The following is a 26,556-nucleotide window of genomic DNA, read 5'->3' on the forward strand; positions in this document are numbered from 1 at the left end:
CAAGCCTTTTATCTTGCGGCTCCCCTTACTTTGGACAGTATTGAGCATCAATGACCCAAGCTTTGCTGCCTTTGACTCTGGCTCTTCGTCAGACTCTTTGTCTACAGCAGCCAGCTTGCCCTTCTATGGGTGCGCGCTATGTGGCTCCCTCCATATAGGTAGCATGCTAGTGGCTCTCGATCTCCCTTTGCTTTCCACTTGCCTGCTGGTGGCTTCCTCTCACCATCCTTGGTTGAACGGTCTTGATCTCTATCCTTGGACTCCCGATCACGGTCCTTTCCCTTGGACTGTTTCTTTCGGTCCCTATCATCCCTGCCTTTACCTTTGGGCTTGGAAGACTCAAACTTGTTCAAAGGCTTGAACTCTATCAAGGCCTCGATAGTAGTCATAGCTTTAGCCAAGTCACGAACTCCCCTCCGTTGTAGCTCATGCTTTACCCACGGCTTCAGCCCATCCATGAAAGTAAATAAGGCATCTTTTTCACCTAGATCCAAGATCTGTAGCATCAGTTCAAAGAATTTTTGGACATACTTCCTTATGTCCCATTGTTAGCTCAGCCTGCGCCTCATCATCGGTATACTCTGGGTAAAATTATTCTCTAAACTCTTTTCGAAACTCTACCCAGGCTCCAATCTTGGCACTCCCACACCTGACATCATCACACCTGCACCTCCACCACAATAAGGCTACATCAGTGAGATACATAGCAGCGGTGCTTACCTTTATTGCCTCATCTTGCATGCCCACGGCCTGGAAGTACTGCTCTATACCCCATAGGTAGTTGTCTACTTCCTTGGCCGCCCTAGTCCCCTTGAACTCCTTAGGCTTGAGGACATCCAATCTGAATTTGGACACTCTAGCAAACATGCCATTCCCAATGGCAGTCTTGCAAGCAACGAGCTCACTGGCAAGCTCTTCCATCCGTTGGCACATAGCCTCCATGCCATCGCGCAAGGTCAGCATTTCAGCCTCAAAGGCCCCATTCTTTTGGGTGAACACGTCCATGCCTTTGTTGAGAGCAGCTTGCAGCTCACTTTGGATCTCTTCCCCCATGGAGTCTAGCGATGCAATGTGAGTCTCTACCTCCTCAAGCTTCTCTCCTATGTCACCCATGGTCACCTCCACCTTGGCCAGCCTACCGTCCATGGTAGACCAAATATCTCTAGAACTGGCTTTCCTACCTCTTCCACGCCCACGCTCCTGGGCCTCTGGTTGTTAGTTAGCAACGTCACTTTGGGATGCCATCTCCTCAATCACGATCTAACCTACACAACACAAACACGTAGAATCAAACTTGCTCTGATACCAACTGTCACAGGCTCTAACCTTAGACTTCGAATCCATGCGGCCTTAGGCTTGGAGTCTCCTCTTTTATGCCTAAGTCAACCTAAAACACAAGCGTGCAGGCACTAGAACAATGGAAAGGGCTGATTACGCAAGTTAAAGAGAAACAGGATAATAAGGTAGAATGTTGGAATATGCTATATATTCACTGAAATAGAAGTGTTTGATGGTGTACAAATGAGGGTGGAGTAGCCCTCTATTTATAGTTAAGGCTCTAGCTACACTTAATGGCAATATCCCTAGAATAAAGGCTAAAATCAAGGGATTATACAGATTACAATCAATCAGGATGCTAACTCCTGATTTCTAGGGTCAACCAAATCTGCTAGGATGCTCTTGCTGATCCTGTATGCTTCTAGAAGCTTTCCTTACGTGTCCAGCACCTTGGGCCCTTCTAGATGTGGTGCGAATAGCTTGAATGCTAGGCCTTGGTCTCACGGGCTGGCCTGCAAGCTGGGTGGGCGTTCTGAGCTCATCTCCTAGGCCTTGCGCGTGAATACCCACTAGCACGCCTGGTCTGAGGGCCTCAACCTTTGGTTCGCCTGCTGGTGCGCCTGATGTGCCTGGCGCACCCACCTAGGGCATGACATGTGCACATTTCTTGACCATCATCGGGATCTGTTGACCTTTGGTCTCGACACATGCTTCAACCACCATCAACATATGTAGGCCCTTAGTGTGGGTAGTTCCTTCAAATGCCATTGGCATATGCTGGCCGCACACCATGTAGGTATTCTAGGATCGAGCCATGCACCATGTGTACTATGACTTGGCAGTAAGTGGGTTCTAGCACATTTTCATATTTTTTCCATGCTAATGCCAATTTTATGGCTTGTAAATTCATATGACGGTCCCCTAAGCCTTCACGTGAAGTTTTGTGGTAAGATGACTCATTTTTTATTTTTCACGATTTTTAAAATTTTCCAAAATTCATGATTTTTTGAAATATTTTATCGAGTTTTGCCCCCAAATTTGGTATATGTGATCCTTGTTTATTTGTTGGCATCTACAAAATAATTCAACTAAAAAATCAAAAGGTAGAAGATTTTATGACCATTTGAAAAAAGAATCCCTAGTTCAAACACTTGAATGGTTAATGGCTACGAACTTGTAAAATCTCTTTTGCTTTTTAAGAAAGTGTGAGTTGTTGAAGTTCCTTGGTGGGTAGAGGGCCAATATAAGGGCTAAGGACCAGCACACATTGCACATAATGTGTGCACCCCCTCCCCTTCCTTTAATTGTTAGAACCTTCAATGTCACCAAGCAGGTTCTCTGGTAATGCTCCAACGATTGTGCCCTAGGCAAAAAAATATGACACCAGCACATGTCCAAGCCTAGCATGTGCATTATGGCTTGGAATCAAACTTCAGCCAAGGTTTCGACCATCATTAGCTGATGCTAGAGCTTGGTGTAGGCACATGCCTCGACCATCATCAGCACAAACTAGCTTCTGGTATAGGCCCCTACCTCGACCACTATTAGCATAAGCTAGCCTTTGGTACAAACACTTGCCTTGACCACCATTGGCATATGTTGACCCTCAATATGGGCACATGCCTCGATTAGCGTTTGTAAAAGATGACCCTTGGCATGGGTAGTTGGCTCAAACTCTATTGCCATATGCTAGCCCTTACCTCGAGCATTTGCCTTGAACACCATTGGCACATGTCAAGCTTTAGTGAGGGCACATGCCTCGACCATCATCAGCACCTATAGACCCTTGGTGCAGGATTTGCTTGTTTGAAAAAGTGTCCCCATTTCATACACTTTAATGTCTATTGCTAGCATATCTATAGAATTTCTTATGTTCTTTAAGGGGTGGTTATCCGAGTCCTCTTCTCCCTTCATAGAGGAATAGGTGTTCGTGATGGGCCTATCATTACATACATCCATGGTAATGTCCCTGGAGCAAAATCTAGGTCATGCATGCCTTTTGGCCATGATGTTTGGCAATTGGTTGCTTTATTGACTTGTAGGCACCCATGGCCTTGATCGATCGGCATACATGTGGAAAAAGGGCTTGGCTATGCTGAGTTCAAGACCTTACCTACAGTTGATGCTATCCCAAACCCTAGACCAAGTCCCTGAATAGGGCAACAACTTTATGGGTTGGTGTAAGTAGAAGTTGCGATTGTGGGGCTTGGTGTAGCCAAGTCTCTCAGGTATTTGGTAGTCCCATAGTCCTTTCTCGTCGACCATAAAAAGGCCTTGCCTTGGCCAAACTCGTGCATACAACTGTTGCTACCTAAAACCCTAGAAACATGTCTTTGAATCAAGTAATGTCTCTTTGGGGTGGTGACAGTGGAGTTTACATGTTCGATCTCAACCAAACCAAGCATTGGTGGTGTCATGCCATTGTTACTTATTGGATGACAGGAGTAACTTCATGGCCTTTGCTTGTGTTGGTCTCATGCCAAGCAGTTATGGAGTGGCGTTGTACATAATTTCCTCTACTCGTTCATCGAGTAATCAATTGGTTGGGTTATGGATTAGTGTGCACAGATGTTGCCACTTGTATATAATGGGCATATGAGTGGTGCTATAGTTATACATGTTGGTAGGCTTCATGCTTGATGCATTGAACTGTCAACCCGTAATCCTCTTTAATCTCCCCAAAATGTCATCATACCCTAGGGGCACAATCAAGATCCTGGACTACATACCTAAATCAATGAAAATTGGATGTCTTGCCATCCCTCATCCATCTTGTGTCCTTAAGGGCTATGAGTCAGACCACAATTGTGTCCCATGTCCCATGTGTGCCACCCAAACCTGTATGATCGCATTGGTGTATTGGTGTTCTATTGTGCTCTCAAATGTGAAATGTTTTGTAGGTGTAGCTCTTGACCCTTGTTCGTCTAATGCTATGCTTTTTACGTGCTTGACACATGATCATTGGGCTCTATGTTGGCTTTTTCCACTATTTGGCCAGTGCATTGAGGTCTATGCAGTGCCAATGTCTTGAAGGAATGCTACCTAGTTAATCCTACCAGTAGTCATATGATTGTTTCAATGATTAAGCCATGCATGTGTAAGTATGAACTAATTCATATTGTGAAACTACAAAAGGCTTATTAAATCACTTATAGTTTGTTTGATGGTATATAATACCCAGACAACCATTATAATTCTAGAGCTAATAAGTGCAACAAGCCATGACTTTTGGAAGGGATGCATTTATAAGATAAAAGGTTAATGCACGCTTTGCTCATTGCTATAATGATTCATGATAACTCGATAGATCACATGACCTTTCTGTTGGCGAGGCAACATTCAAATTTTTGTCTTATCAACTTTTGAAGGTAAGATAGTAGCCTACTATAGTGGTGATAAGTGATGGAGAACTAGGGTTCCATTCTAGAAAAGGAGCCTAAAAAATGACTACCACATTCAAGAAAGGTAGCAAGTGCATAAATTACCCAATCTTGACATGAGGAGGTAGTGGTAATAAATAACAATATCATGCTCTATGAGTCTAGTAATTAGAATAAGTACAATCTAATTCCCTTAACAAAAATCCATTGAAAGGCAAGTTTGGTGGTAGTAGTCGTGGTAATTCTAGTTCAATAGCATATATTTAAATTGATGTAGTCAAAAAGCTTGTAGTTAGAACTAGGGTTAGGTTGTCTGGTTTGCCTCATGGTGAGCATTGGTCTACTTGTCCCTACTATCAATAATGCACTTCTGGCCTTAAATGGCCAGCCATTCCTTTGACATTATTGCTTTGAAGAAATTAGAGTGCTCAAAGCAAGCCTATGCTTGTAGACATTAGCATGGGATAACATCATAGGATTTTGGTCTTATACGTTGGCCTTTTGGTTCAAAGTAATGATTAATAAAAATAGTTGGGCGCATTCGTATTTCATAATCAAAGGTGAAATTCTTGAATTTTTGAAAGACGAACAATTGTAAAAGCATTTGCCAAGGATGTTTCCATTAATCAAGAATAAAAGTTGAGGGTTTTAAAGATGATCAGATACCGTCCTAGTCTTAATTATAAATGATGCTGACTAGGGATCAATAGATGTTACTTTTAAAACTTCATCGACACCTTATGAAAAATCAAAGTCTTTGGGTTTCAAGGGGAGTATGGTCGCAAGGTTGAAACTTAAATGAATAGATAAAAGGGTAACACAAGGATTGGAGCCTATGGCTTAAATTGACTCAACATGTGAAACTTACTGGGTCTAGACATAGTAAGGATTAATTGAGTGAAAACTCTTTCTTGATTCTATAGATGGTAATGCATGGCCATTTTTAGTTAGTGGAGTGATTTGTTTGGTTAATTTCCTTAATGAATGAGACCTTAGCCTATAACTAGCTATGTGGAGGTGATCCTTCATGACTAGCGACCAGCTCGAGCTCGAGCCTTTGATATGCCTGCAAAGATGTCGTTGCTGTGATCATAGAATGCAATACATGCTATATCAGCGTGCCTTGGCATCTATATGCTCTCGGTGTCAACTTATGGGCTTCTTATTCAGCCTATCTTAAAACATAGACCAATGAGTCTGACATGTGTGCAAGTCAACAAGCTAGAAAAACTATAAGGTGCAAGGAAGCTAATTGACGGGATCCCTTTTGGGTGCATCGCTGACCAACCTTGATCTTTCGAGAAAGGTTCAAGTGTGAGCATGCCTGTCAGGACTCAAAAGATGGTGAACTATGCCTAAACGGGGCAAAGCCAGAGGAAACTCTAGTAGAGGACTACAGTAACACTGATGTGAAAATCATTCATTTAACTTAGGTAGAGGGTGAAAGACTAATCAAACCATCTAATAGCTGGTTCCTTTTAAAGTTTCCCCTAGGATAGCTAGAGCCCTTAGCGAGTTCTATTGGGTAAAGCCAATGATTAGAGGCTTCAAGGACACAACACCTTCAACCTATTCTCAAACTTTAAATAGGTAAGATGTTGTGACTACTTTATTAAGATGCATCATAAAATTGAGAGCTCTAAGTGAGCCATTTTTGGTTAGTAGAATTGGTGATACGGGATAAACCAGAAGTCAGGTTATAGTGCCTAATTGCATGCTAACCTAGAACCCATAAAGGGTGTTGGTCGATTAAGACAGTAAGATGGTGGTCATAGAAGTTGAAATCTGCTAAGGGGTGTGTAACACCTCACCTACTAAATGAACTAGCCTTGAAAATGGATGGTGCTTAAGTAATAAACTATGCCCAACCATTAGGGCAAGGGCCAAGCCCTGATGAGTAGAAAGGCATGGTGGTCATTGCAAAACTTGAGGTACAAGCCTGAGCATAGTGGTCATCGATGTAGATCTTAGTGGTAGTAGCAAATATTCAAATGGGAACTTTGAAGGCCAAAGAGGGGAAAGGTTCCATGTGAACAACACTTGTACATAGGTTAGTTGATCATAAGAGATGAGGAAAGCCCATTCGACAGCATGTCCAATGCAAACTTCAAAAAGGAATTGGGTTAAAATTCTTGAACTAGGACGTGGTGGTTGAAGGCAATGTTAGGCAGTCCAAAGATGTTAACAAAGGCCTCGAGAAGAGTTATCTTTTCTATTTAACAACCTACCCACTTTGGAAACAACTCACCCATAGGTAGCGTGTAGTGGTCAAAAAAGCTCTGCATGTCGCATGGTGTTCAATATGCGCTTGACAACCTTTGAAAATCTAGAGGATTGAGTGCCATCCTTACCCGATCATACACATAACTACATCAGGTCTCTAAATTGAACAGCTTGTGGTTGATGGAAGAATGTAGGCAGGGAAAGTTAGCAAAATGGATCCATAACCTTAGGAAAAGGATTGGCTCTGAAGGGTGGGCATGGCGGTCCTAATCTCAAACTTGTTGATTGCCGATGCAGTACTTGAGCTACTCTTACAACAAAATAGGTCACCGCATGTCAATCAGGGGATAGACTGGGAATGGCTCCCTTAAGGCTTTCCCTAAGCGATGAATAGTTGATTCAAAACTAGTATGGACAATAGGAATCCAACTATTTAATTAAAACAAAGCATTGCAATGGTCCTCACAAATGCTCATGCAATGTGATTTCTACCCAGTACTCTGAATGTCAAAGTAAAGAAATTTAACCAAGCGTGGGTAAATGGCAAAAGTAACTATGACTCTTTGAAGGTAGCCAAATGCCTCATCATCTAATTAGTGATGCGCATGAATGAATTAACGAGATTTTCACTATCTCTGTCTACTATCTAGTGTAACCACAGCCAAGGGAATAAGCTTGGTAGAATCAGTGGGAAAAGAAGACCCTGTTAAGCTTTACTCTTGTTTGACTTTGTGAAATGACTTGAGAGGTGTAGGATAAGTGGAAGCTTTCAGGCAAAATTGAAATACCATAACTTTTAACATTATTTTATTAATTATGTGAATTGAAGATAAGGCATGACCCCTTCTTTTGAACCCAATGTCAGCCTCAGTAAGTAGATCTAGAGGAAAAAGATTGTTAGGTGGGGAGTTTGGCTATGGTGGCACATCTATTAAAAGACAACACAAGTGTCCTAAGATGAGCACAACAAGAATAGAAATCTTGTGTGGAATAAAAAAGTAAAAGCTCATTTGATTCTAATTTGTAGTGCCAAAATGAACTATGAAAGTATAGCCTATCGATCCTTTAGACCTTTAGAATTTGAAGCCAGAGGTATCAGAAAAATTACCATGGGGATAACTAGCTTGTGTAGCTAAGCATTCATAGTGATGTTACTTTTTGATCCTTTTATGTCGGTTCTTCCTATCATTGTGAAGCAAATTCACTAAGTGTTGGATTGTTCACCCACCAATAGGGAACGTTAGATAGGTTTAGACCATCATGAAATGGTTAGTTTTACCTATTAATGATAGTGTCATAATAGTAATTCAACCTAGTACAAAAAGAACCATTGATTTACATAATTGGTCACATGCTTGGTTAAAAAGCTAGTGGCATAAAGCTACCATGCATTGGATTATGACTAAATGCCTCTAAGTTAGAATTTGGGCTAGAAGTGATGCACATGCCCATCACCTAATTGTTGACCCATAGTAGGAGCCCATGGCCCCCCAAGGGCACTTGCTGTAGGTGTAGCTCCTATGGCGGACGAGCCGTATAGGCTTCATTAGAGCTTAATTCCCACTAAGTGGTAGGTAGAATCCTTTATAAATGACTTAAATATGCAACAGAGTATTGTAAGTGGTAAAGTGGCCTTACTGCCATAATCCACTAAAATTAAGCCTTTTATCACTTTGATTCATCCCTCTTGCCCCCTACACCCATCCACCAAAGTCTTCTCACTTCATTCTTTTACATCGCACTCCTCTAGGGTTGGGGATGAATGGTGTTCTCCATTGTTATTGATTCAGCTAGGGGATGACATCTCTCCCTCGAGTGTCCAAGTAAACAACAACCAATTGCCTTTCATATTTGTTACAAGGAAGAGCTCACCCTTGGTGTAGGCACTTGCCTTGAACTCCATCGACACATATTAGTCCCTCATGTGGGTTGTTGCCTTGAATGACATCAATGGCATTTGGTTCTTGGTTGCTATGGGCAATCACATCGAGCACCATCGATAATGCTAGCCCATTGCTGTTGAATGTTGACTAAGACACCATCGACAGATGCTGTCTCCTTGGTGCAGGATGTTGCCTTAGACACCATCACTAAATGCTTGCACTTGGTGTGGGCACTTGCCTCGACCACTGTTGGCACAAGCAGGCCCTTGGTGTGAGTTATTGCCTTAACATCTCTTTTTCAGATGCTAGCAGTTAGTGTAGATGTGTACCTTGACCTTTCCATGCAAGGCACTTGTTTACCCCTTGATCACCATCAACACTAAATGATGCCTGGTGCATGTGCCATGAGCTTCGATCTTAAGCCAAACTTTGTGCAACCTTAGATAGGGAATTGACTTTATATGCCTAAGTCAACCTACAAAACTCAAGTGCTCGACATAATTCCAGCTTGTCAAAGATTGTGCTATAGTGCTAGGCCTTCTAGAAGCCCACAAATCAAATCCTTTTAGGATTGTGTTTAGGTGTACACACAATTAGGTTTGATTGTGTGCTCGATTATCACTCACCAGTGCTTGTACTTGGGCCTAACTCAATTCTGCCAAACCTGAACACTGTGTTGGAGCCTTTAGAGTCTTAAAAACTACCTATACCATTATTTTAGGCTAGTTCCCTTGATCTGGGCCTCTAGTAGGCCTCAAGGCTTAGTCCTTCTAGCTGTTGAACCTTGTCCCACTAGAACTGAAACTACTCTTTGACTTAGAGAAAACTTGTGGGCTTGGACCAATTTGCAGACCATGACACATGCACATACCTCAATCACCATTAGCACATATTAGCCATTCGTCTTAGCACTTGCCTCGACCACCATTATGACATGTTGGCCCTTGGACTCGACACATGCATGACCATTATCGGCACTTGCTGGGCCATGCAGCATGCACACCACGACTGAGCTATAGGTAGGTTTAGGCACATTTTCATATTTCTACCATGCTAATGCCATTTTCATCACTTGTAAATTCATGTAAGTGTTCACAATTGCCTGCACCTAGGCCTAGCTTAATTTTGTTGAACCTAAACACCATGTCTAAGCCTCTGGAGTCTTGATCATTGCAGTTACCACTGTCCTAGGTTAATTTCTTATGACCTAGGCCTTCAATACACCTCAAAGCTTGGTCTCTCTAGCTGTCAGACCCTATCCCATTAGAGCTAAAACTGCTTCTTGACTTAGAGAGATCCCTAAACATGGACCAACTGGTGAACTATGACACATACACATGCCTCAATCATCATCGGGATATGTTGGCCCTTGGTCTTGACACATGCTTTAACCACCATCGATACATGCTGGGCTACACACCAAGTGCGGGTATCTTAGTCCCAAATCGTACACCATGTGCATAATAAACTGGCAGTAAGTGGGTTTAGGTATATCTTTATATTTCTGACATGCCAATGCCATTTTTATGGCTTGTAAATTCATATAACACTCCTTAGTGCCCACACTTAGGCCTGGCTTAATTTTACCAAACCTGAACACCTTTGTAACTAGGAGAGAACCCCTACGACTCGACCAACTTATAGATTGTGACACATGCACATGCTTTGACCAACATCGGGACATGTTGGCCCTTGGTCTCGACACATACTTCGACCACTATCAATATATGCTGGTCCTTGGTGCAAGTCGTTCCACCGAACACCATCGGCACATGTTAGGTTGCGTTCCACATATGGGTATCCTAGGCTCAGGCTATGCATTGTGTGCACCACGATGAGACAATAGGTGGGTTCAAGCACATCTTCATACTTATACTATGCTATTACCATTTTTATGGCTTATAAATTCATATAACACTCACCAATGTCCGCACCTGGGCCTAGCTCAATTTTACTAAACCTAAATTGCTCTTTGACTTTGAAAGAACCCTAGGCCTAGACTAGCTTGTAGACCGTGACACATGCATATGCCTCGACCACCATTGGGACATGTTGGCCCTTGGTCTCAACATATGCTTTAACCACCATCGATAAATGTTGGCCTTTGGTGTAGTCAATTCCACCAAACCCCATTAATACATGCTAAGTCATGCACCATGTACACCACGACTAGGCAGTGGGTGAGTTCAAACACATCTTCATATTTTTACCATGCAAACACCATTTTTATTGCTTGTAAATTCATATAATGCTTACCAGTGCTTGTGCCTAGGCCTAGCTCAATTATGCCGAACCTAAACTACTCTTTGACTCCTAAAGAACCCTTGGGCTTGAACCAGCTTGTAGACCATGACACATGCATATGTCTTGACCACCTTCGAGAAATGTTGGCCTATGGTCTTGGCACATGCTTTCACCACCATTAGCACATGCTGGCCCTTGGTGTGGTAGTTTTCTTGATCACCATTGACACATGCTGGCCCATGCATTACACGCAAGTATCTTATGCCTGAGCCACACACCATGTACACCACATTCAAATAGTGGGTGGGTTTAAGAACTTTTTCATATTTTTACCATGGCAATGCCATTTTTATGGCTTGTAAATTCATATAATGGTCCCTTAAGCCTTCATGTAAAGTTTTGTTGCAAGATGACTCATTTTTTATTTTTCAAAATTTTTAGAATTTTTCATGATTTTAAAGTTTATTAAAATTTTTTAGGAGTTTTGACCCCAAATTTGGCATATGTGATCCTTTTATTTTTGTTGGCATCCATAAAAAAATTTACCTAACAAATCAAAGTGTAAAAGATTTTGTGGCCATTTGAAAAAAGGTCCCCATTTAAGACACTTGAATGGCTACTAGCTACAAACTTGTAAAAGCTCTTATGCTTTTTAAGGGAGTGTGAATTGTTAAGGTTCCTTAGAGGATAAAGGGCCATTATAAGGGCCAAGGACCACACCTATCACACATCATGTGTGCATACCCCTCGCCCCCTCCCCTAATCATCGAACCCCCAATGCCGTCAATCAAGTTCTCCGATAATGCTCTCTAGTGATAATGTGCTAGGCAAAAAAATATAGCACTAGTACATGCCCAAACCTAGCATGTGCACCATGCCCTAGAATCAAACTTTGGCTAATGCTTTGACCATCATTAGGACATTCTAGAGCGTGGGCATATACTAAAGCATGGTGTAAGCACAAGCCTTGACCATCTTTGACACAAGTTGGGCTTTGGTACAAGCACCTGCCTTAACCACCATCAGTACATGCTGGCCCTTGGTGCATGCACATGCCTTGATCAACATTGGCACAATCTGGACCTAGTGCAGGCACATGCCTCAATTAGCATTAGCAAAAGATGGCTTTTGGTATGGGCAGTTACCTTAAACATCATTGGCATAACTCATGCGGCTCTAAGGCCTGGGAATGAACTCATTTGGCATCCTAGATTAGCCTTCAACTAGTTCAGTGCATGGACACTTAAAACTCCAAGGCCAGCCACCCTAATTTGTTACTACAAAAGGCTATACATAAACTATTTGATGGAAACCTAAAGAGAACGACAATGATTGGCAAGAGTAAACCTATATTACTCAAGTTGTGGTATGTGTATAGTGAGGGTGGCGGTACCTCCTATTTATAGCTAAGGCCCTATTGAATCAATGGCTAACATTGTTCCTATCCTAGGGCTCACAAAAAGTCTAATATATGCAAGAGATTATGATAGGATTACATTATAGAGTTCTAATTTCACATGGACTCTATCAAGAAAAGAGTTTGAATCATGTTGGACCTCTTATCAGTGATGCTCGCGTAAGGGCCCTCCCTGGGTGCACGCTTGGATTTGTTTTACTCATGCCTAGCCTTACTCTCACTCTCACACCTAGGTCTATCTAAAAGCTATCAAATCAAATCCCTTGACCTGAGCTTACTAAGCTCATTTCAGCACATACGCACCTATTTTGGATAATGGTCCTACCCCTAGGACCTCCATTGTGCCTTTGGGCTTGGTCTTCCTTGCATTTTGACTTGGTCTTGATTGCCTTAGAACCATTCCTTGTCTTGATAGGAACCCTTGGGCCTAGTCTTTCTCACAGACAATGACAATCTCCCCCACTTATTCTAGTAATGCCCTAATTGCTAAAGGGATGCTACACTTGGAGTACACGCCTCTGCGCACATTGACTTTGTCTTTTGCCTTTCAAACCATATTTCCTATGTATCAATCCCATACTTGAACAAGTACTTTGCTAGTTGTTCTCACAAGTATTATCAGTCCCATGTTGCATTGGTCCATTTCACCTACATGTTTGATGTTTCCTCTACTTCTTCTAAGTTGCCTCCTATACATTTTTTTTGAAAGAATCTGGTTGCACCTTAGGACTCATGTTATGGCATCCATTGCCACTTTGCCCTCATCTCTTAGAAAGGTTTTGCCCTCTTGACAGAATCAAAAAGCATCAAGCTACATCATCCTAGGCACTTGTTAGTGCTCATCACTACTACTACTACTCTTACCTATAGTAACTCCTCGACCTAGTTGATGGGTGAAAGCCTTGCCTACCTTAGGCACTCCTTGACCCTATGCTGACTGCCACATAAATAGTAATTTGAGGGCTTCTTTTCCTTACCCTTATTGGTGACATTATTAACCTTGCAAAATCTAGGCTTTTTTGTAACCCCTTCCTCCCTTGAAGAAGAAACATCGATGTCTTCCCTACTTTAATTGTTTCACCTAAGTCTTGGAGACTTGATACACTCAACCTAAGTCTTCAATTTTATAACAAAACTAGTCTAACTTGAATCTTGCACACCATTCTATTGCAGCATAGTCTTTACTCTTGGCTTTCAACCATCTAAAAAATGCTTAGGCAATGCTACCTTAGGTTTTAAGCCCACACCAGTAACTATGGTAGCTCACAGTGCAATGTGATCAACCCTGACCCTTGCTAGCTCCTCTCGCAAGGTTGACACCATGGCCTCTAATGCCTTATTTTGCTATATGAGCACTTTTAATTCGTCGTTCAAAGATCCTTCCCTGTTATCGAACCTATCCCTTAAATCAGTAATAGTTACCTCACACTTTTGCAATCAGGTATTAGGGATATCACCATGTCTCTTGATCTAGCTTCCTTCACCTTACCTATAGGTGGGAACTCATTAAGGCCCTTGGTCTAGCCCTTTGTTTAGTTTACCCTAACAATGCCACAGCCTCGAACACATCGTCAATCATAAATGTACAAAACCAAATAGATTACCTCAACTTTTTATGCACTCCACTGATCCAGTCTTGGTTCTGATGAACCAACACACCTATCTATTGGCATAACACACCAGCACACACACTATTAGGCATAATTTACACATTAGCTTAGCACACCTTACACTCTCATTCAAGCACTTGTCTACACAACTGCAATGCATGCCCAGCATTCCCACAACACCATAGTATAGTTGGCGGAACATCTGTTCTACACACTTGTAAGCTCGTACCTTGTACACTGAGGGGTATCACTAGCACACGAGCATAGAAATGACCTAGGATGCCTACACCACATGAACGAATACTTGTATTAAAATGTCTAATGCTAACTTTAGTTCTAGCAATGCCCAACACTGATCACATCCTCTGGACTAACTTTTACCGACTCTAAATCCATTTCGAACCTATTATGATACCACTTGCCTCAACCACCATTAGCAACTATGGACCCTTGGTCTAGGATATGCTTGTTTGAAAAAAGTGTCCTCATTTTAGACACTTTAATGTCTACTACTAGAATATCTGTAAAATCATTTATACTCTTTAGGAGGTGGTTGTCCAAGCCCCTTTCTACTTTTCACGAGGGGAATAGGTGTTCGTAATAAGCCTATTATTGCATACATCCACGACAATGTTCTTGAAGCAAAATCTAGGCTGTGCATGCCTTCTAGCTATGTTGGCCAATGATTGGTTGCTTTAGTGACCCACAGGTGCTCGTAACCTTGATCAGTTGGCGTGCATGCAAAAAAGGCACTCAGTTGTGCCAAGCTCAAGCCTGTGCCAATGGCTAATGTTGTCTTAGACCCTAGACTAAGTCTTTAAATTGGGTAATGGCTCCCTCGAATGGTGCAAGCAGAAGCTATGGTTGTGGGACTTGGTTTGCCAAGTCTCTCGAGTATTTAGAAGTCTCATAGTCCCTTCTCATTGATCACAAAAATGCCTTGGCTTGGCCTAATGCTACCCAAGACCATAGGAGCAAGTCCCTAAATTAGGCAACGTTCCCTTGGGGTGGTGATAGTAGAGTTTTCATTTGTAGTTTCAGCTAAACCAAGCATTGGTGGTATTGTGCTGTTGTTGACTATTGGATGGCAAGGGTAGTCTCGTGGCCCTTGCTTTTGTTTTTCCCATGCCAAGTGGTTATGGCATGGCTTCGTATGTTATTTCCTTTGCTTGCTTGTCAAGTAAACGATTGGTTGGTTATGGACTAGTGTACGTGGATGCTATCAGTTGTACATAATGGGCATATGAGTGGTGCTTTGGTTATGCATATCGATAGGTCCATGCTCGATGCATTGAATTATTGACCCATCATCCTTTTCAATCTCCCTTATGTGGTCATTGTACCTTAGAGGTTCAATCAAGATCTCATACTGTATACCTAAATCGATGGAAATCAGATGTCTTGCCATCTCATCCATCTTATGTCTTTAGGGGCTATAGGTTAGACCTTAATCATGTCTTATGTCTTAAGTGGGCCTCCTAAACCACTATGGTTACATTGATGTATTGGTGTTCAATCATGCTATTGGATGAAGAATGTTTTGTAGGCACGAGTATGCTTGCATTGGTGTATCCGTGCCCTAAGCCTCTTTTAGCCTTGGGCATGCGAGATAGTCCTTTCATTTCACCTCCTGAGTGGATGAAATGATTGATATGGTTGCACATGGCTAAATAACAAACCCTCGACATGAATTGTGCCAAGGAATTGGAATGAAAAAGAGCATATGTGCTACCACCATCCCATTCATAGTGCATGTCTAGGTAGCACCGTAACTCTTTTTGTTTTGAAAAACCAAAATGACTCTCAGCAACGGATATCTCAGCTCTTGTATTGAAGAACATAGTGAAATGTGATACTTGGTGTGAATTGTAGAATCCAATAAACCATCAAGTCTTTGCATGCAAGTTACGCCCCAAGCCATTAGGCCGAGGGCACGCTTGGCTGGGTGTTATGCATCTTCATCCCCTCCAATCCCTTGCCTATTGGGCTTTCAGTGAGGGGGAAAAAGATGGCCTTTTATGATCTCATTGATCGTGGCTGGCCCAAAAAAGAGTTCCCAGCAATGATAAGCTTCGTGGCTATTAGAGGTGAAGCTCTTGATGTGCCTTATCTCTGGTGATGCATGCTTGTTGTCCATCCAAACCCCATTGGACCCTTCTTATTGCTCAGTTGATGCTCGTATTATGACCCTAGGTCAGGTGGGATTGCCTGCTGAGTTTAAGCATATTAATAAGTGGAGGAAAAAAAATACTTACTAGGATTCCCCTAGTAATGGTGAGCAAACTAGGAAGAGCCTAGCTTGAGAATCGAGCACCCTTAATGTCTGAATTGTAGTATAAACAAGCGTCCTCAGCGTTAGACTAGGCCTAAGTCCCCTAGAAAGGAGCATCAGAGAGGGTGAGAGCCTTATTAAGCTTGACCCTATCGCAACATGAAGTGCTACTTAAGGGTTGAGTTGTTTGGGAATGCAGCCCCAATTGGGTGATAAATTTTGTCCACGACTAAATATAGATGAAAGACCGATAGCAAGCAAGCATTGCTAGGGAAAAATGAAAAAAAACTTTGAAAAGAGAGTCAAAAAGTGCATGAAATCATTAAAAATAAAGCAGATGGGGGTTAGTGATGCACCCTAATCGGATATGGAATGGTGAGAGCTAGTCTGTTGATCATATTAAGGTATGGATTGATATGGGTCACAGTGACGGCCCAAGCCCATGCTTTTGATAGGCCTAGGAACTCGTCATCATCAAAACAATTGTGGAATGTAGTAAGCACCATCTCAGTTTGGCTTGACACTTACCTACTCCTGGTGTTAGCCTGTAAGCTCCCCATCTAGCTTGTCTTAAAACACAGACCAAGGAGTTTGACATATGTGCGAGTCAATGAGCTAGAAAACTCATAGGGTGATAGGAGGTTGATTGGTGGGATCCCTTACGATTACACTATTGATTGACCTTGATTGTTTTAGAAGGGTTTGAGTGTGAGCATGCCTATTGGGACTTGAAAGATGGTGAACTGTGCCAAAGTGGGGTGAAGCTAAAGGAAACTCTAGTGGAGGCCTACAGCAACATTGACATGCAAATCATTCTTTTGACTTGGGTATAAGGGTAAAAGACTAATTGAACCATCTAGTAACCGATTCCCTCTGAAGTTTCCTTCAAGATAGTTGGAGCCCTTAGCGAGTTTTATTGAGTAAAGCAAATGATTAGAGGCATCGATGGTGCAATGCCTTCTACCTATTCTCAAACTTTAAATAGGTAGGATAGTGCAGCTACCCTTTTGAACCGTACCATGAAATCAAGAGTTCTAAATGGGCCATTTTTGGTAAGCAGAATTGGTGATGTGGGATGAGCTGAAAGTTGGGTTATGGTTCCAATTGCATTCTAACCTAGAATCCACAAAGGATGTCGGTCAATTAAGATAGTAAGATGATGGTTATGGAAGTTGAAATCTACTAAAGAGTGTGTAACAACTCATTTGCCAAATCAATTAGCCTTGAAAATGGATGGTTAATAGTGCACCCTATACCCGACCTTCAGGGCAAGGGCCAAGCCTCAATGAGTTGAAGGGCATGGTGATAACTATAAAACCTAAGGTGTGAGCCCAGGTGAAGTGGCTGTCGATGTAGATCTTGGTGGTAGTAGCAAATATTCAAATAAGAACTTTGAAGGCCAAATAGGGGAAAGGTTCCATGTGAACAACACTTGCACATAGGTTAGTCAATCCTAAGAGATAGGAAAAGCCCATCCGATAGCATGTCTAGCATGAGCTTTAAAAGGGAATCAGGTTAAAATTCTTAAATCGAGACACGATAGCTAATGGTAACATTAGGGAGGCTAGAGATGTTAGTAGAGGCCTTGGGAAGAGTTATCTTTTCTATTTAATGCCTTGCCCACCCTGGAAATAGCTCAGTGATGTTAGGTTCCAGTGGCTAGAAAAGCACCACACATTATGTGGTGTTTGGTGCACCCTCGGTGGCTTTTGAAAATCTGAAGAACCAAGTGCTATCCATGCTTAGTCATACTTATAATCGCATTAGGTCTCCAAGGTGAACAACCTTTAGTCGATGGAACAAACGTAGGTAAGGGAAGTCAGTAAAATGGATTCAAAACCTTGGGAAAATGATTGGCTCTAAAGGCTGGGTATGAGGATCCCATTCTAAACTTATTGGCTATCGATGCACTTTTGAGTTGCTCTCTCTATGAGAGAGGGTCCTCACATGCCGATCGGGGGATGGATTAGGAACAGCTCCCTTAGAGGCTTTTCCCGAGTGATGAATAGTTGACTTAAAACTAGTACAAACAAAGGGAGTCTGACTATTTAATTAAAGCAAAGCATTGTGATGGTCCCTATGGATGCTCATGCAATGTGATATTTGCCTAGTGCTCTAAATGTCAAAATGAAAAAATTCAACCAAGAGCGAGTAAATGGCAAGAGTAACTATAACACTCTTAAGGTAGCCAAATGCCTCATCATCTAATTAGTGATGCATGTGAATGGATTAACGAGATTCCCATTGTCTCTATCTACTATCCAACGAAATCATAGCCAAGGGAATAGGCTTGGTGAAATTGATAGGGAAAGAAGACCTTGTTGAGCTCGACATTAGTTTGACTTTGTGAAATGACGTGATAAGTGGGAGCCCTAGAGCGAAATTGAAATACCACTACTTTTAACATTATTTTACTTATTTCGTGAATAGGAGGTAGGGCATGGCCCTTTCTTTTAGACCCAAGGCTAGCCTCAGTTGGTCAATCCCAACAGAAGACTTTGTCAGATAGAGAATTTGGTCGGGGTGGCACATCTATTAAAAGATAATGTAGGTGTCCTAAGATGAGCTCAACAAGAATAAAAATCTCATGTGAACAAAAGGGTAAAAGCTCATTTGATTTTGATTTCTAGTACGAATATGAACTACAAAAGCATGGCCCATCAATCATTTAGACCTTTAAAATTTGAGGCTAGAGGTGTCAGAAAAGTTACCACAGGGATAATTGGCTTGCGGCAGCCAAGCATTGTGGTAGCCAAGCATTCATAGCAACATTGCTTTTTAATCCTTTGATATTGGCTCTCTCTAACATTGTGAAGTATAATTCACTAAGTGTTGGATTGTTCACCCGTAAATAGGGAATATAAGCTAGGTTTCAGTCATCATGAGATAGGTTAGTTTTACTGTACTGATGGTAGCATCACAATAGTAATTCAACCTAGTATGAGAGAAACTATTGATTCACGCAATTGGTTATCATGCTTCGTTGAAATGCCAACGGTGCAAAGCTATCATGCATTGGATTATGACTGAATGCCTCTAAGTTAGAATCTGGGCTAGAAGCTATGCATGCACCCATTGCTTAATTGTTGACTTGAAGTAGGGGCCCATGGCCCTTAAGGGCACCTGTCATAGGTGCAGCCCCCATAGCGGACAAGCCTCAAAGGTCTCTTTAGAGCTTAATTCCTATAATGTGATAGGTAGAATCCTTTGCAGATGACTAAAATATGCAATGGGGTATTGTAAATGGTAGAGTGGCCTTTTTGCCATGATCCACTGAGATTTAGCCCTTTGTCACTTCGAATCGTCTCTCACTCGACACACTTACCAAAGTCCTCTCACTTTATTCTTTTTCATTGCACCTTCTGGGATTAAGGATGAATGGTGTTCTCCATTATGACTTATTTGGCTAGGGATGACATCCCTCCTTTGAGTGTCTAAGTAAATGATAACAAAAAACGCGCTTTGCATTTGTTATAAGGATGGGGTTGTCCTTGGTGCGGGCACCTACCTCAAACTCTATCGACACAAGTTAGCCTCTAATGCAGGTTGTTGCCTCGAACACCGTCACTGGCACTTGGCTTTTGGTTGGTGAGGGCAATCACATCAAACACCATTGACAGATGCTAGCCTAATGTCGTCGGATGTTGACTAGGAAACTAGCACCAAATGCTAGCCCTTTGGTGTAGAATGTTGCCTCAAACACCATCACCAGATACTTGCACTTGTTGAAGACACTTGTCTCAACCATGGTTGGCACAAGTGAGCCCTTGGTGCGGGTTGTTGCCTTGAACACTTCTTTGTTATATGTTGGCACTTAGAGTAGCATGTGTACAGTGACCTTCCTACCTGAGGCACTTGTTTGTTCCTTGATTGCCATCGGCATAAAATGACCCTTAGTGCGTGTGTCACAGGCTCCAGTCTTAAGCCAAACTTCATGCGGCCTTGGATAGGGAATTGAGTTGTGTGCCTAGGTTAACCTACAAAATTCAAGTGCTCAGCTAATTTTGGCTTGCTAGAGATTGTGTTGTAGTACTAGGCCTTCTAAAAGCACAAAATTTTGATCCTTCTAGGACTGTGTTTAAGCATGCCTACACTTAGGTCTAACTGTATGCCTGTGAATCAATTACTAGTGCCTGCACCTAGGCTTGGCTTAATTTTATTGAACCTATGCCTGAGCCTCTGGCATTTTGATCAATGCCCATACCACTATTTTGAGCTAGTTCCCTATGACCTAGGCCTCTAGTAGGCCTTAAGCCTTGGTCTCCTTAGCTATCAGACCCTATCTCGATAGAACTGGAACTATTCCTCGACTTGAAGAGAACCCTTTGGCCTAGACCAGCTTATGGATCGTGACACACGCACATGCCTCAACCACCATTGGGACATGTTGGCCTTTGGTCCTGGCACATGCGTTGACCACCATCGACACATGATGGGCCCTACACCATGCACACCATGACTAGGTTGTATGTGGGTTTAGGCATATTTTCATATTTCTAGCATACCAATGCCTTTTCCATAGCTTGTAAATTCATATAAACACTCAGAAATGCTCGTAGTTGGGCTTGGCTTAATTCAGTCAAACCTTAACACCATGCTTGAGCCTCTAGAGTCTTGATCATTGCCCATACCACTATCTTGTGCTAGTTCCCCATGACCTGGGCATCCAATACCCCTCAAGGCCTCTATCCCCTAGTTGTCAAACCTTATCCCACTAGAGCTAAAAATGCTCATTGACTTGAAGAGAACCCATGGGCTTGGACTAGCTTACAAACCATGACACATGCATATGCCTCAACTGCCATCGAGACATGTTGGCCCTTGGTCTTAGCACACACTTCGACCACCGTCGGTACATGCTCGTCCTTTGTGTTAGTAGTTCTTTTGAACACTATTGACAAATGCTAGGCCACACACCAAGCATAGGTATTCTAGGCCTAGGCTGTGCACCATGCACATTGCTACCTAGCAGTAAGTAGATTCAAGCACATTTTCATATTTTTACCATGTCAATACCATTTTTATGGCTTGTGTAAATTCATATAATGCTCACTAGCACTTGCACTTAGGTCAGGCTCAATTATGCTAAACTTTAACACCTCCTTAACTTAAAGAAAACCTTCAGGCTTGGACCAGTTTGCAAACCGTCACACATGCACATGACTTGACCAACGTCAGGACATGTTGGCCTTTGTTGTTGGCACATACTTCAACCACCATTAGCACATGCTAGCCCTTGGTGCGGGTAGTTCCCTCAAACACAATCAGCACATGCTGGGCCATGTACCATGTGCAGGTATCTTGAGCCTATACTATCCACCATATGCACTATGATTGGATAATAGGTGGGTTTAGGCACATCTTTATATTTTTGCTATGCGAATTCCATTTTTATGGCTTGTAAATTCATGTAATGCTCACCAGTGCCTTTACCTAGGCCTATCTTAATTCTATCAAACTTAAACTATTCCTTGACTCAGAGAGGACCTTTGTTCCTGGGCCATATTACAGACCATGACACATGGACAAGCCTTGACCACTATTGAGACATGTTAGCCTTTGATTTTGGCACAAGCTTCAACCACCATCAGCACATGTTGGCCCCTTTGTGCTAGCAGCTCCCTCAAACACCATTGGCACACATTAGGCCATGCACCACGTACGGGTATCCTGGGCATAGAGTGCACACGATGTGCATCATGATTGGGTTGCAGGTGGGTTCAGGCATATCTTTATATTTTTGCCATGCCAATGCAATTTTTATGGCTTGTGAATTCATATAACACTCACCAGCGCCAACACCTAGGCTTGGCTTAATTTTACCAAACTTGAACTACTTCTTGAGTTGGAGAGAATGGCTAGCCTAGACCAGCTTACAGACCATGGCACATAGACATGCCTCGACCACCATCAAGGTAAGTTAGCCCTTGGTCTTGGCACATACTTTGACCACCATCGACACATGTTGGCCCATTATGTGGGTAGTTCCCTTGAACACCATTTGCACATGTTGGGCCATGCAACAAGCATAGGTATCCTAGTCTCAAGCTACACACCCTATGCATTATGACCTGGTAGTGGTTGGGTTTAGGCACATCTTCATATATCTTTTATGACAATGCCATTTTTATGGCTTGTAAATTCATATAATGCTCACCAGCGCCTGCACCTGGGCTTGGCTCAATTTTATCAAACCTGAACACCTTTTTACTTTAAAGAGAACCCTTAGGCCTAGACCAGCTTGTGGACTGTGACACATGCACATGCCTCTACCACCATCAGCACATGTTGGCCCTTGGTCTTGGCACATGCTTTGACCATCATAGGCACATGTTGGGTCATATACCATGTATGGGTTTCCTAGGCTCGAGCTACGAACCATGTGCACCACGACCAGCCAATAGGTGGGTTCAAGTGTATCTTCATATTTTTACAATGCAAATGCCATTTTTATGGCTTGTAAATTCATATAACGCTCACCAATGCCTGCACTTGGGCTAAGCTTAATTTTAGGGGATAGAGGGCCAATATAAGGGCCAAAGACCAGCACCCATCGTACTTTGTTTATGCATGTCGCCTGCCCCTTCCCTCAATTGCCAAAGCTGAAACCCCCAATGTTGTTGGTCATGTTCTTTAGCAGTCCTCCAATGATGATGCCCTAGGTGAAAAAGTACAGCACCAACATATGCTTAAACCTAGCATGTGCACTATGGCCCAGAATCAAACTTTAACCAAGGCCTTACCTATCATTAGCACAAGCTAGAGCATGGTGTAGGCAAATGCTAAAGCATGGTATAGGCACATGCCTTGACCATTGTTGGCACAAGCTGACCTTTGGTACGAGCACCTACCTTGACCACTATCGACACAAGCTGGCCTTTGGTATGGACACTTACCTTGACCATCATCGACACATGTTGGCCTTTGGTACAGGCACATGCCTAGATTAGCATTGGCATAATCTGGACATGGTGTAGGCACCTCGATCAACATTGGTAGAAGATGAACCTTAGGGTGGGTAGTTGCCATAAAAACCATCAGCACATATTGGGCCTTGGTGAGGAAACATGCCTCGACCACCATCAGCACTTGCTAACCATTGGTGTATGATATGCTTGTTTGAAAAACTATCCCCATTTCAGACACTTTAATGTCTATTGCTAACATATCTATAGAATCTCTTATGCTCTTTAGGGGGTGGTTGTTTGGGGCCCCCTCCCCCATGAGGGGAATAGGTGTTTGTGATGGACTTGTCATTGTACATATCTATGGCAATGTTCCTAGAGCAAAATCCAAGCCATGTATGTTTTTTGTCCATGTTGTCTGATGACTAGTTATTTCGATAACCTGCAAGCACCTATGGCCTCGATTGGTTGGTGTACATGCAAAAAAGCTTAACCCTATGCCTGCAGCTGATGCTACCTTAGACCCCAAACCAAGTCCCTGAATTGGGCAACAACTCTTTGGGGTGGTGCAAGCATAAGCTATTAATGTGGGGCTTGGTTTGGCTAAGTCTCTCAGGTATTTAGTAGTCTCGTGGTCCCTTTTCGTTGACCATAAAAATGCCTTGGCTTGGGTAAGCCCATGCATGCAAGTGCTATTGCCCAAGACCCCAAGAACAAGTCCCTAAACTAGACAACGTCCTATTAGGGTGGTGACAATAGAGTTTGTGTGTGTGGTTTTGACTAGACCAAGCATTGGTGGTGTCATACCGTTATTACTTGTTGGGTGGTAGGGATAGTCTTATCACTCTTGCTTGTGTTTTTCCCATGCCAAACAGTTGTGGTGTGGCCTCATACATCATTTCGTCTACTCAGTCATCGAGTAATTGCTTGGGTGGGTTGTGGACTGGAGTGCATTGTCACTTGTATGCAATGGGCATATGAGTGGTGCTATAGTTGTGCATGTTGGTAGGCTTCATGCTCAATGCGTTGAACTGTCGACTCGTCATCTTTCTCAATCTCTACCCATGTGGTCATTGCGCCCAGGGGGTGCAATCGAGATCCTATACTAATGCCTAAATCGATGACAACTAGATGTCTTGCTATCCTTCATCCATCTTGTGTCCTTAGGAGCTATAGGTCAGACCTTAATCATGCCTCATGTCCCAAGTGTGCCACCTTAGCCTTGTGGCTACATTGATGCATTGGTGTTCAATCATGCTATTAGATGTGGAAAGTTTTATGTATGCGGGCTCTCAACCTTTGTTTGTCTAATGCTATGCATTTTACGTGCTCAACATGCACGATGCTTGTGCTCTGTGTTGGCTCTCTCTATTGTTTGATTAGTGTGTTAAGGCCTATGCAGTGCTAATGTCCTAAAGGAATGCTACTCGATTGATCCTACCACTAGACATATGCTTGTCTCAAAGATTAAGCCATGCATGTATAAGTATGAACTAATTTAGACTGTGAAATTACGAATGGCTCTTTAAAGTAGTTACAGTTTGTTTGATGGTATCTACTACTCGAATAATAGTAGTAATTCTGGAGCTAATATGTGCAACAAACCCTGACTTCTAGAAGGGATACCTTTATTAGATAAAAGGTTGAATGGGCTTTACCTATTGCTCTAATGATTCATGATAACTTGACAGATCGTACAGCCTTTGTGTAAGTGACACATTATTCAAATTTCTTTCCTATAAACTTTTGATGGTAGGATAGTGGCCTCCTATGCTGGTGATGAGTGACAGAGAATTAGGGTTTGATTCAAAAAAGAGAGCTTGAGAAATAGCTATCACATCCAAGAAAAGTAGTAGTCGCACAAATTAACCAGTCTTGGCATGAGGAGGTAGTGACAACAAATAACAATACCGAGCTCTATGAGTCTAGTAATTGGAATAAGTACAATCTAAATCCCTTAATGACCATCCATTAGAGGGCAAGTTTGGTGCTAGCAGTTGTGGTAATTCCAACTCCAATAGCATATATTTAAGTTGTTGCAGTTAAAAAGCTCATAGGTGAAACTCAGGTTGGGTCATCCAATCCATCTCACAATGAGCATTGATCTACTTGTCCCTACTATTAGTGATGCATTCCTTGCCTTAACTAGCTAGATCATTCCTCTAGTACTGTTACTTTGAAGAAATTAGAGTGCTTAAAGTAAGCTTATACTTGTATACATTAGCATAGGATTTTGTTCCTATTGTGTTTGTCTTTAGGATTGAAGTTATGATTAATAGGGATAGTCAAGGGCTTTCATATTTCAAGTCAGAGGTGAAATTCTTGGATTTATAAAAAAAAAAAAACAATTGGAAAAGCATTGGCCAAGGATGTTTTCACTAATTAAGAATAGAAGTTAGAGGCTAAAAGATGATCAGATACCATGCTAGTCCTAACCATAAAATGATGCTAACCAAGGATCAACAGATGTTATTATTCTGCTGTTACCTTATGAGAAATCAAAATCTTAAGGTTCTTGAGGGAGTATGGTCGCAAGATTAAAACTTAAAGGAATTTATGAAAGGGCACCACCAAAAGTAGAGCTTGCAGCTTAATTTGACTTAACACGGAGAAACTTACCAAGTCTCGACATAGTAAAGATTGATAGACTAAGAGCTTTTTCTTGATTATATGGGTGGTGGTGCATGGCCATTCTTAGTTGGTGGAGCGATTTATCTAGTTAATTCTATTAATGAACAAGACCTTAGCTTACTAACTATCTATATAGAGGTGATCCTTTATGGTTAGCTTCTTAGAAGGGTTATGGCCACTTAAGCCAAAGAAGGTTGACACAATAATAGGTCTATGATGCCCTTAGATGTTCTAGTCTACACACATGCTACACTGATGTATTCCATGAGTCTATAGCCTTGCCTAACAGGCTCAAGTAATCTTTGAAATTTCATCATGAATGGGTTATATCATTGTAATTGTTGGTCTTCAATAAGGAATTCCTAGTAAGCACTAGTCATTAGCTCACGTTGACTATGTCCCAGCCCTTTGTACACATTGCTCATTGCTCCTACCAATTGAATGGTCTGGTGAAATGTTCAGATCATGGAGATGTGGATAGTTCACTACTTGCGATGTCATGAGAAGTCTACTGAACCTTATTATTTAGAGAAAAGAGAAGTCATAACAAGGTTTTTCGTAGGTGAACCTATAAAAAGATCATTGTCAAAACTTGTTTAATGAACAACTCATGAATGTATGAATAAAACCTAAGGGGTGAGGGTGCCTATGTGCCCTGAGACCCTTTTAACCTTGGGCATGCATGATAGTTGCTTCACTTTACCTCCCGAGTG

The 26,556-nt window shown here is 42.1% G+C and overlaps 2 non-coding genes and 2 pseudogenes across 2 annotated transcripts; all 4 read left to right on the forward strand.

Moving 5' to 3' along the window:
- The first annotated feature begins 5,411 nt into the window (after nt 1–5,411).
- LOC149512558 (25S ribosomal RNA) lies at nt 5,412–8,563 on the forward strand (annotated as a pseudogene).
- Nucleotides 8,564–15,833: 7,270 nt separating this feature from the next.
- On the forward strand, nt 15,834–15,986 carry LOC149512559 (5.8S ribosomal RNA). Its single transcript, XR_016332259.1, has one exon. It is a non-coding gene; the product is annotated as a 5.8S ribosomal RNA (ribosomal RNA).
- A 233-nt stretch (nt 15,987–16,219) lies between these two features.
- Nucleotides 16,220–19,612, forward strand: LOC149512560 (25S ribosomal RNA). The gene has a single exon (XR_016332237.1). It is a non-coding gene; the product is annotated as a 25S ribosomal RNA (ribosomal RNA).
- Nucleotides 19,613–24,636: 5,024 nt separating this feature from the next.
- LOC149512561 (18S ribosomal RNA) lies at nt 24,637–26,428 on the forward strand (annotated as a pseudogene).
- The last annotated feature ends 128 nt before the right edge of the window (nt 26,429–26,556 follow it).

This window comes from Durio zibethinus, chromosome 22 (genome assembly GCF_047325235.1).
Source record: "Durio zibethinus cultivar Kanyao isolate XHJ-2024 chromosome 22, ASM4732523v1, whole genome shotgun sequence".
Classification (NCBI taxonomy): Eukaryota; Viridiplantae; Streptophyta; class Magnoliopsida; order Malvales; family Malvaceae; genus Durio; species Durio zibethinus.